The sequence below is a fragment of the Petaurus breviceps genome, unplaced genomic scaffold (genome assembly GCF_028583685.1).
Source record: "Petaurus breviceps papuanus isolate PSGF00001 unplaced genomic scaffold, PetGlider_PUasm1.0 90594, whole genome shotgun sequence".
Classification (NCBI taxonomy): Eukaryota; Metazoa; Chordata; class Mammalia; order Diprotodontia; family Petauridae; genus Petaurus; species Petaurus breviceps.
In genome coordinates this window covers 4,077,251-4,088,771 of record NW_027187281.1, presented here as the reverse complement: position 1 = coordinate 4,088,771, position 11,521 = coordinate 4,077,251, and the positions used below count along the sequence as shown (strand labels likewise).

General features: G+C 39.5%; 1 long non-coding RNA gene and 1 pseudogene across 1 annotated transcript; one reads left to right on the top strand and one right to left on the bottom strand.

Annotated features, from left to right (window-relative positions):
- Positions 1-538: 538 nt before the first annotated feature.
- On the top strand, positions 539-2,235 carry LOC138142591 (peroxiredoxin-6 pseudogene; annotated as a pseudogene).
- LOC138142593 (uncharacterized) lies at positions 1,140-1,723 on the bottom strand. The gene is made up of 2 exons (XR_011163481.1): positions 1,604-1,723; positions 1,140-1,311 (listed from the first exon to the last, which is right to left on the bottom strand). It is a non-coding gene; the product is annotated as an uncharacterized lncRNA (long non-coding RNA).
- Positions 2,236-11,521: the final 9,286 nt, after the last annotated feature.

Below are 11,521 nucleotides of genomic sequence, written 5' to 3'. Positions count from 1 at the left end.
CCAGCAAAAGAGAATAACTCTACAACATCTATAAACAAAGTTCCCCCGCTTCAAAGAACACAGCTTAGATACAAATTTAACTAGAATTCCTCAAAGAAATGGAGTTTTTAAAAGAATTTTTAAAATGTTCTTATAAAAGAAATGAAAGCATTAGAGGAAAAAAGTTAGAAAAGAAATGAGAGATAAGGAAGAGAATCAATAATTTAGAACAAGAGGTACAAAACCTTACCCAAGGAACAGATGCCTTTAAAATCATAACGGACCAAAAAGAAATTAACGATAAGAATTATTTTTTAAAACCAAAGAATAGGAAAAAATGTAAAAAAAAATACAAGCTATCTCATATGAAAAACAACTGACCTAGAAAACAGATTTTTAAAACTCTAAGAATCTGAAAACTATGGCAAAAAAAAAATGCCCCAAATACCATATTTCAAGAAATCATAAATGAATGAAAACTGCCCAGACCTTTTAAAACTAAAAGACAGCTTTTTCTGCAGCCTGGAGAGCGGCTGCCCGGCACGAACGAGCGCCCACGTTGGCTGCGGCTCCTCCTCCTCTGCCGCTGCGGGGTCGTCCTCCTGCCCCTTGCTGCCACCATGCCTGGAGGTCTGCTGCTCAGAGACGAGGCCCCCAACTTCGAGGTGGACACCACAATCGGCAGCATCCGTTTCCACGACTTCCTCGGAGACTCATGGGGCATTCTCTTCTCCCATCCTCGGGATTTTACTCCAGTGTGCACAATAGAACTGGGCCGTGCTGCAAAGCTGGCCCCAGAATTTACAAAGTGGAATGTTAAGATGATTGCCCTTTCTATTGATTCTGTCCAAGACCGTTTCTCCTGGAGTAAGGATATCAATGCATGCAATGGAGAGGAGGCCACAGGGAAGCTTCTTTTCCCCATCATTGATGATCACAAACGGTATCTTGCCGTCAAGTTGGGCATGTTAGACCCAGATGAACGGGATGGGCAGGGCATGCCTCTGACAGCTCGTGTGGTATTTATTTTTGGCCCAGATAAGAAGTTGAAGCTGTCTATCCTCTACCCAGCAACTACTGGCAGGAACTTTGATGACATCCTCAGAGTGATTGATTCCCTTCAGTTGACAGCATACAAGAAGGTTGCTACTCCTGTTGACTGGAAATGTGGGGATAGTGTCATGGTTGTTTCAACTATCTCTGAAGAGGAGGCCAGAAAACTGTTTCCTAAAGGCGTCTTCACCAAAGAGCTCCCTTCAGGCAAGAAATACCTACGGTACACCCCTCAGCCATAGGTTACTCCAGCAAGTCCATGCTGGGGTCTGGCTGGGGCTGCTTGAAGATCTCTGCCAGAAGGGATACCAGCCTGCCAATCATGTCTTCCTGCAGTAATTGATTTAAACATCTTGGGGTGATAAAAGTCAGGAGTCTTTGGGCTGCTCTATTAATGGCTTGTTAAATGAAAATGGCCCTAAAGTCACCCGTGATTCCTCTCCTTGTGCCTTTACCAGCATTTCACTTGGGTCATTGAACTCCCTTGTCTCTGTGCTGGCTATCTCTGGGATGGCACTCTTTTGGACTATAAATCCTTGTGAGATTTCTTGCTGTCTCCATCATCAGCCACCTAGTATGGCTGGCATTTAGGAAAGGGACTACTTAGGAGCATTGCAGGAATAGGACTTCTTTACCTGACCTAATAAACAAATCATCTCTTTTTCTAATTATCTGTTTGAGGGAGGAGACAATTTAATATGTCTGATTTTGAGCTTCACCTCCCTAAGTTTATGACCAACAACTTGAAATATTTAGGTGTTTCAGATAGTGGGTTTTTTCTAAAATGTTGAGTGTTCTAACCACAGGAAAAACTTAGAGATTCTTCTCTTTCCAGCAGATAAAGGGAAGCAGAATACAATCTTAAAATATTTTGATAGATTGGGCAGAAGAGCTTTCTAATTATGATACAGGTATGTGGTTGAGACTACAGAGAAGCGGCACAAGGCCTGCTAGTGATGTAGAGAATGGTGGAGGGCCATAATTATGGGTGCCTTTTAAATAAGTCACATACCTAGACTGCTCCAAATGTTCATAATAAGATGAAAGCATGTATACTTAAGGAAAGGAAGGGATAAAGATACTATTTCTTTACTATGAAATGTTATCTCTGCAGTGGATTGTTTTCTGATATTTTGCCTTTAGGAAAGCCACAAATAAAAGCTTTTTGAAACTATAAAAAAAAAAAAACAACCAAAAGACAAAGTGAAAATAGAAAGCATTTACCAGTCATCTCTTAAAAAAAAAAAAACACTCCCCAAATGAAAACTCCCAGGAATCACATAGCAAAAAATCCAGAACTTCCAGGTCAAAGAGAAAATAATGTTAGCAGCAAAAAGAAAGATTCCAAGTACCACAGTACCATAGTCAGGACCAAGATTTGGCAGCTACTACTTTAAAGAAGTGAACAGGTTGGAATATAATATTCTATAAGGAAAAGTAATAGGCTTACAAATGGCAATAAGTTAATAAGAAAAACTGAGCATAATCCCCACAAGGAAAAAAAAAGGATTCATAATGAAATAGAAGACTTCCTAGCATTCCAGATCAAAGTAGAAAGTAGAAATATTAAAATGTAGATCTAGGAGCAAAGAGAAACACAAAAAGGTAAATACATATGAGCACTATGGAAGGGAATATACAAGAATGAAATGCTTACATTCTAACAGATGGAGAAGAAATGTGTCCCCTGAGAATCCCTGATGTCATCAAAGGCAGAATAAGCATTAAATAAGATAGAGGATCTGGAAATAGTTATATGATGCTTTAATAATTTTTAAAAGAAGAAAGGACAATAACAACATCATCGTAAAGATAAATGAGGAAGGACTTAAGTCTGATCAATGCAATGACCATCCCATGTCCAGAGGACAAAATAATTTCCATCTCCTGACAGAGAGGTGATAGACTCAAGATCAGAATAAGACATACATTTTCAGATATGGATGATGTGGGAATTTGTTTTACTTTGCTATGAGTAATTTTTACAAGCTTTTGTTTTTCTTTTTTTTTAAACTGAAATTCTAGGACAGAGAGAAAATAAATACTTATTAATTGAAAAATAAAATTAAACAAAAAGAAAGAAAAGAGAGAGGGGAAAAAGGAATGTACTGGGAGAAAAAGAAGAAATAAATGGGGGAGGAGGGGAATGGAGGGACTATCTTACTTAACCAAAGTGTCTAAGTAGAAGACAACAAATGAGGAACAAAAAGTGGGGGGATCAGGAGTCACCTGAACTTTAGTTTCATCCGAACATGTTAAAGAAAAGTAGAACACAAAGTTTGGTATAGAAATATATTCAACTTGAGGATGTATTATCGTGGACCCCTCCAACATTCCAATCAAGTGCACAGAAGCTTGGTGTGGGCCTCCTTTAAGGTACTAGTGATGGAAAAGCCCCCCTACTTCCCACCCCACACTTCCAGAGTATTCACAGATATCTTCTGACTACTTTCTATAGGCCATGATGATTCAGAGATTTTTGTGCTGTCTGGTGACAAAAAGATCATTTCATTGGTTGCTGAGCTGGTACTCTATGGTAATACTAAACTGACAATCCCTACCCCTCAGGTTTCTCCTTCCTACTGACTTTGAAATACAAGGACAATTCTGAGCTTCCCAGAGGCTCAGGTGGTTTATGCACTTCCCCTTTTATGGTGGGAGCTCATGGCTTCTTACGCAAGCCTGTGCCCAGGATGGGGCCACCTTCCCCTTTATGTGTTTTTTTACCTTTGGTACATAAGGACTTGTGAGATCTGGAAAGGCAGCTGGCCTCTTCCCCTTCCCAGGCATCTGAGCTGCAGGGTAACGACTACTGCAATAGTTGGAGAGGGGGTCACTGAGACAGAGACAGAGAGAGGGGGGTGGGGTTAGGGAGGGAGGGATGGAGGGAGAGGGAGAGGGAGAGAGGAGGGGAGAGAAAAAGTTCACCAGAAAGAAAAAAAGGTTGCTACCTGTAGTTTGGACTATGCTCACCGAAAGTGAAATGTAAAATGACTAATTCGAAGACCTCAAGAAGAAACTTTGTAAATGTCCCAATGAAGCTTGAATGACAGACAGCCCCTCAACTTACTAGGCTAATGGTGTTAAATGGCTAGATTCTATTCTTTTCATTCATTCTCTGATTTATTTGTGTGAAGATTTTTTGCTTAGTATTCCTTTTTATCCATAGGAATAAAGTACCTGCTCCACACATAAATGCATACATACAGATTTATTTATATCCTTCTTTACTTTCCCATTTTGGGGCAAGGGAAGAGAGATGAATTCTTAAACTTCAAGCACATAACCATTTCTAAAATTAGCTACTTTCCCTGGAATAGCCAGAGTGGGAACATGAAATTGTAAAAAAGAAGTCCAGTCCCTGGGTCTGTCTACCTGAGCTGAACCTTGGCACCTAAAGGGAGGGTCACAGGTCACTGGAGCCTGTGGTCTCAGCTTAGCCATGCCTGGCCAGCCACTGTGCTAGCACCCAGCTCTCAGGTTCAAAGGAGCATCAGAGGTCATCTCGTCTAATTCCCTCATTCTACAGGTGAGGAAACCTGAGACCCAAGTAGGCTTGATGACTCGCAGAAGGCCACACAGGTAGTGTGCCTCTGTCAGAGGCAGAGTTTAAAGAAAACTCGAACTTCACAGCCTGTGTACCAAGGCCTTCAAGGAAAGAAAAAATCTCCAGTTGCTATTAAACACTGAAAGAACTTTCAGAGCGAATGATGTTTGTTGCCTGGCTTCCAACCACAGTGTATTTCTGGTGGGTTTTTACCTCTGAAGGGCCTACATCATTAAGAAATAAGTAGAATAGGGAGACTCATAAAAACTAGAATTACCACAAGGATTCTTCCAGTTTCCAGAGCTAGGTGAGGAATCTGCATAAGCCTGTTAGTAAATTTAGAAACTGGGAGAGAGCCCCAGTGAGACGCTCCAGGGAGTCACTCTGAAGCAGGCTAAATACACACTCAGTAGCTGTGCTGCCCCTCTGGCTTACTGGGAGAGAACTCTTCCATTAAAAAACCAGTCATGTAGCCAGAGATGTTTGAACAGCCAGGTAGATGTTTGAACACTGAAAAGGTCAGGGAGTTCATCAATTCCCAGGTCATCTGACAGAAGGCAAATTGGAGGTTTATAGGAAGTCATCTCAACCACATCAAATCTAGGAGAATCTGAGAGGGGCTAGATGGCCTACAGGACCAAGGAGGGGACAGCAAAGGAATAGAATGTTGATCTTGATTCAGGGGAGTTAATAAAAAACAATAATGACTTTTATGAGTTCACAATTACATAGAGCTTCATCATTTACAAAGTACTTTCCTCATAACAACTCTTTGAGTTAGGCAGTATAAGTATTAATCATTATCCCCATTTATATGTGTATACCATCAGTGATCCCCCATAAATAAATATCAACTTTAAGAGAACTAGTGCTAGCTGTGTAACCTTGGGCAAGTCACTTAACTCCAATTGCCCTCCCCCCAAAAAAAAGGCAAAAAAAAAAAAGAACTAAGTGGTGCCTTATCCTTCCTTCCTCACTTTGTCTTGGAGGGATTCAGTGTACAACATTGCCATACAGTCTCACAACTTCTCATCACAAATACGTAACAAGATATTGCTTTGGGATGAATATAAAAAGAGCAGGATTTGAGGACAAATGTGGGAATTCACAATTAAGGCAGCAATTTCACTCATGGGATAGATGTACCCTCATAGTGAGTAAGGATTGTTGAATCACTCTGGTGTGCTTGTCCCAGTGGAGTTGTTTAACCTCTGTGGTCCAAACTCTATGGATGAGAAAACAGTATAAACTATCCCACCTGTCACAATAAATCTCTTATAAATCACAACCTTCCCATGAAACAAACACGTTGAAGGGACAAGTTTTTTTTTGTTGTTGTTTTTAAGTCTTAATAAGCAGGTACTTTTCTTGTTAAAATCTTCAAAGTGCTTTGAGATCCTCCCAGAAGCAAGATTTTGTGTGAGTACAAATTATCATTATGCCTATGAATTGCACACACTATAAAGTCAGGAAAAGTACAAATGGCTTAACTCTACAAACTGCATTGTCCTTGAAATACTTTGATGTGCTTACGTAGCTATCAATTATTTTAGGGCCTCTTCTCTCTAAATGACATGCATCAAAGCATTCTCATGCACTCCCTTGTCCATCCAGATGTTCACTCAGAAATTATTTCCTCTAATTAACCCCTTGTTTTCTCTCTCCTCTGCTGGGGCAGGTTGCTGATGCAGCCTTATGAGGCTAGAGAAAGAGACAGATGTGGAACCTGGTGCTACAGAGGAAGTCAGGTGGCCTGGTTGATAGAGAACTGGGCCTGGAATCAAGAAAACCTAAGGTCAAATCCACCTCAAACAACGACTAGTTGTGTGACCCTGAGCAAGTTACTTAAACTCTATTTGCCTCAATTTCAAACAGAAATTGTAAAATAAGCAGCATTAAATAAGAAAAGATAATCAAGTCATAAAATCCTCTGTTCCTATACACAAATGAATAAAACCTCCAACAGGCAACAATCCTAGGATCTCGAGCTAGAGATAATCTATTTGGAAGATACAAAATGGCTTTTCCAGAGAATATCAGCAGCCTTATAGTCATGGAGATATGAGCTGACCTGTCTACATGGGTACCCTTTATGAACGTCTGTGCACTGGTCACATGCGTTCTTGGAGTGAGACTTCAGCTGTCATACCTGGTCATGTGTATTCCCTCTCTACTGGCAATGTGGCAATTTGTGGAAAAGTTGTTCCCAAGTGCACATAGGAGGCAGCCTCTCTTGTCCCTGTATTTTCTATGTTTAATTTTTTTGTGTGAACTGATGTTCCCTCTACCTAGCTTTTTGAAAGTTAACAAATCGATGAGAACTTACCAATTATGGTCTTGAAAGGGTCTAACCCATAAAGTACCTTGAATCTAGGTCAGATTTTCTGAGACACCTCATGTGAGAAGGGCTTCCCCAAGACAACATATCTCAGATCTCCATTGAGACATCATCTCTAACAGGCACATTGTTCTTGCTGGGTGTCTCAGAGTCCTATGTTGCTCTCCTTCTCCCTACTACCATTTTTTAGTCCAGTTATTTGGTGCTCTTTTGTTCTCTGTGAGGCTCCCAGCTTCCACCTTCTAAAACCCCTTTCTGAAATGGGAAGGTAACAACTCTTTAGTCTATAGCAGAGGCAATGAGCTACCATATTTTTCTTTTTTTGCTTTTTGGAGGGGCAATTGGGGTTAAGTGACTTGCCCAAAGTCACACGCCTAGTTTTTGTGTGTGTGTTAAGTGTCTGAGGCCGGATTTGAACTCAGGTCCTCCTGACTCCAGGGCCGGTGCTCTATTCACTGCTCCACCTAGCCACCTGACCATATTTTTCTAGTAAGTGAAAGGAAGCTTTCTGGAAACCAGTCAGAGTTTTGGATGCTAAAATTAAGTCTGCTGTTTTGACTGCTTGCTTGTGTCTGTAGTAAAGATTTAGGATTAGGAAATTCATTCTGACTCCCAGTTAGCCCCTTATGAGGATCCCCCTAAACCTATTTTGGGGACTTTAGAAAAAACAGGTGCTGTGAATATGTGTTGAACAAAGTTGTCCTTGATATTATATTATCCAAGATTTATTGAATGATTTTGATTTATACCTGGGAGACACCTGGTTGGAGCAGAGACTTTAAAACATATTTTGTTGTACCAAAATACTATTTAATAGTCAACAAACAATAAATACAGTGGGATCCTCTATTCCCTACACCTTTCTGTCAGTTGTTTGGTTTTAAAGATGTGGTCTACTATGACACAGGTGTGTTAAAGTCTTTTCAGTGTGAACATTTACACCCCCAAAACTGGTTAATGCTATAATCAGGGTATGACTGATTATTTTGTTGATTATCTACTCTAGATTTAAGAAAATGATGGTGAATGTATTAATAACATAGACTAAATTCAAGAGAGTATTATGTATACTTTTTTTTGGAGAGCTGGTTATTAAACTTTTATCAGTACACCCCCTGACTATGGAATATCACTTAAAAATCCTATTTGTTGCCTTCTCATATCTTTGTAGAGAGAGGTTTTGTGTTGGCCAGAATACAATGTAATCAAAGGGTTTGTTGCTGGCAGATATAAATAACAATAAAAGGAGAAGTACTGGAGATTTGGATAAGGACAAATGCTATTCCAATTTTCATAAAAGGGCTGTGTTCAGTCTGCATATTGGAAGCCAGTGGACTTGACTTGGATTACTGGGGGAAGTTCTGAAACAGATCAATAAAGTGATTGTTAGTGAACATCTGAAAAAGAAAATAGTGATTACAAGGAGTCATCAAGGTTTCATTGAGAACAGGTTGCACAAAACTAAGTTTATTGCCTTTTTGACACTAAAGTTAATATTAGATCAGAGGAATGTTGCAGATACACTTTATTTGGATCTTAACGAAACATCTGATAAAGTATCTTTATACCAGTATTATGAAGATAAAGAGATGCTGACTAGATGATAAAACATTTAGATGAATTCAGAAGTGGTTGTAAAGTAAGACTTAAAAAATAGTAGTTAGTGATTAAATGTCAGTTTTTCCAGAGGTATCCAGTAGAACAACCCAAGAATTTGCCCTTCATTCTATACTGGTTGATACTTTTATTAATGATTTGAATGAAGGCACAAATAGCATTCTTATCAGATTTGCAGATGACACAAAACTGAGAGGGCTAGTTAACACACCAGATAACAACACTGGTTCTGGATTCAGATCCCATGAGTCCAGATGGTACCCTTATATGACTTTGACCAAGTCCCTTAACTTCTCTAGGTCTCAGTTTACTCTTCTATAAAGTGAAAGAGGTGGACTAGATGGCCTCTGAGGGCCCTTCCAGCTCTGTCTATAATTCCAGGATCTTCTGTGGAGTCATTTACCAAAAAGATCTAGTCAAGCTAGAGCACTGGACTGGATCTAATAATACAAAATCAGTAGAGAGAAATGTAAAATTTTATAATTAAGTTTCTTAAAATGTCTTGAAAATTCAAAATGTGGAGGGCATAGTTAGATAACAGTTTGTCTGAAAAAAAAATGTTTCAATGTTTTAGTAGACTGCAAGCTCAATATGAGTCAGCATTGTGCCATATGGCAGCTTGAAAAACCTAATGTGACCTTGGGTTACATTTTGGGATTAAGGAAGTAACAGTTCCTTTATACTGTGCCCTAGTCAGACCCCAACTGAAATATACTGTTCTGTTTGGGGCACTATGTTAGAAAGGACACTGATGTGCTAAATAACATCCAAAGGAGGGCAACCAGAATGGTGAAAATTCTTGGGTCCATGTCATATGAATATTGGTTCATAGACCTGGGAAGTCTGAGCCCAGAGAACCAAAGGGGACACGATAATTGTGCTCAAGAGTAACTGGTGGCCCAGGCCCCCCAAAGATGCTAGCTTCAAGTAAACTGGATCCAATCTTAGGAACTTGATTCAAAAAGAGTCAATTTCTCTTTGGTTTGCTTTCCCTACCTAGTGTTCTCTGGGGGGAAATCTCTAAATAAAGCTTTGTTAAGATCATATTTTCCCAAATGTGGTAACAAGGTACCCAACTCCTGTCTAGGCACTTAATGTACAATATAGGTACTGGTATAACAGTCTTTATTTCAACCCCACAGAAAAAGCAAAAAATATAAAGGACTCTCAAGAGTCCGGGAAGAGATAAAGAAACATGTAAAGTCCCTAAAAAAAAAGGCATTTACCTTTCCCTAGATTTGCAAGATCTAAGAAACTCATGACAATAACTGGCTTATCAAGGTCTAGATCTCTTCCCATCCTACCCTCTATCCTCTGACCCCGGACACTGCTTTAGTTCTTCAGCTGTGGGGTAATGTCTTGTTGGCAAGCCTTTTCCTTCTCCAAGAAGCACCCAGTTGAGGGAATTTTCCTCTAGAAGCCTGGTGCCTGATTACTCAAAACTCAGGAATGCTTAAATTAAAGATAACCCTAAGATAACTGTCAAAGCTGGTACAATCCTGGAAATCACCTTTCTCTGACTAAAAAACTAGGAAATACCCCCCTCTTCCTTCCAGGAAGTTATGCTTCAGTCCTTGAATTCCCCGTCAGGCCAAGGACAAGTATTGGCTTGCACTTCTACTTAATTGCCTTCATCTATTCTTGGATGAGTTAAGAAAGAGTGTCCATGGGGTGGCTAGGTGGTGCAGTGAATAGAGCATCAGCCCTGGAATTAGGAGGACCTGAGTTCAAATCCAGCCTCAGACACTTAACACTTACTAGCTGTGTGATCTTGGGTAGTCAATTGCCCTGCCTTCCCCTTTCCAAAAAAAAAAAAAAAAGTGTCCAGAAAAGGGCAACCATGACAGTTGAAAGACTTTGAAGAGAGCTGGTCAAAGGGACTTGGGACAGTTAACCTGAAGAAGAAAAGGCTCAGGGAGGACATTATTAACTGCCTTCAAGTATTCAAAAAGCTATCATTTGGAAGGATATTTAATCTCATCCTGCTTGGTATCAGAGTGTATAACAAGACACAATGGGTAAAAATTACAAGGAGAAAAAATTTAGGTTTAATGTCTGGAAAGACTTCCTATCAACTACAGCTACCCTCCAAAATGGAATGTGGTATAGAGCACAAGCTTATAATATAAGGTGTGTACATGACTAGTCACTGTAAACCTGAGGAGACACAAAAACATATGTTCACAAAGGATGGGTTCTCTACATAGTTCTTTAACATTTCTATTAGTGACCTGGAAAAGGGAATTAGGAGCATGTTTAATAAACATGCAGATGACACTAAGATTCAAAAAGAGTGGAGGCAGGCAACTTAATTAGCTATAGTATTGGAAGGAAGTGCATCTTTACTGATGTTCAGGTGATATCATGAGAAAGAGTGGATGGAGATAGCACTTTGTATGATAATATCACAATTCATGTTGGCCTTGGGAAATTAGAGGATTGAAAAACCAACAGAAGGAAGTTCAGGAAGGACATGTACAGAATAATACACCTGGGGAGGCAAAGGAAATTATTTAATTATATGATGATGAAGAAGGACTTTGGACAAATAGAAGATGATCTAGAGGACATAGTGGATTATAAACTATGAATAATGTAGCATTCCTATTCCTTAATGAAATATAATTTTAAAATCAAGCTTTAATGAGTAGAGCTATTAATTTTTTTTTAATTAAGTCCCTGTGTTTTGCAGAGTACTATTTCTTTTTATTTTTTGAAGGGGGGAAGACAAGGCAATTGGAGTGAAGTGACTTGCCCAAGATCACACACCTAGTAAGTGTGTCAAGTGTCGGAGGTCAGATTTGAACTCAGGTTCTCCTACCTCCAGGGCCGGTGCTCTATTCACTGTGCCACCTAGTTGCCCCAGAGTACTAATTTCTTTTATCAATGATCTCTTTTATTTTCCAACTTATTTATTTATTTTTAGTTTTTAACATTCATTTCCACAAGATTTTGAGTTACAAATTTTCTCCCTGTCTTTCCCTACC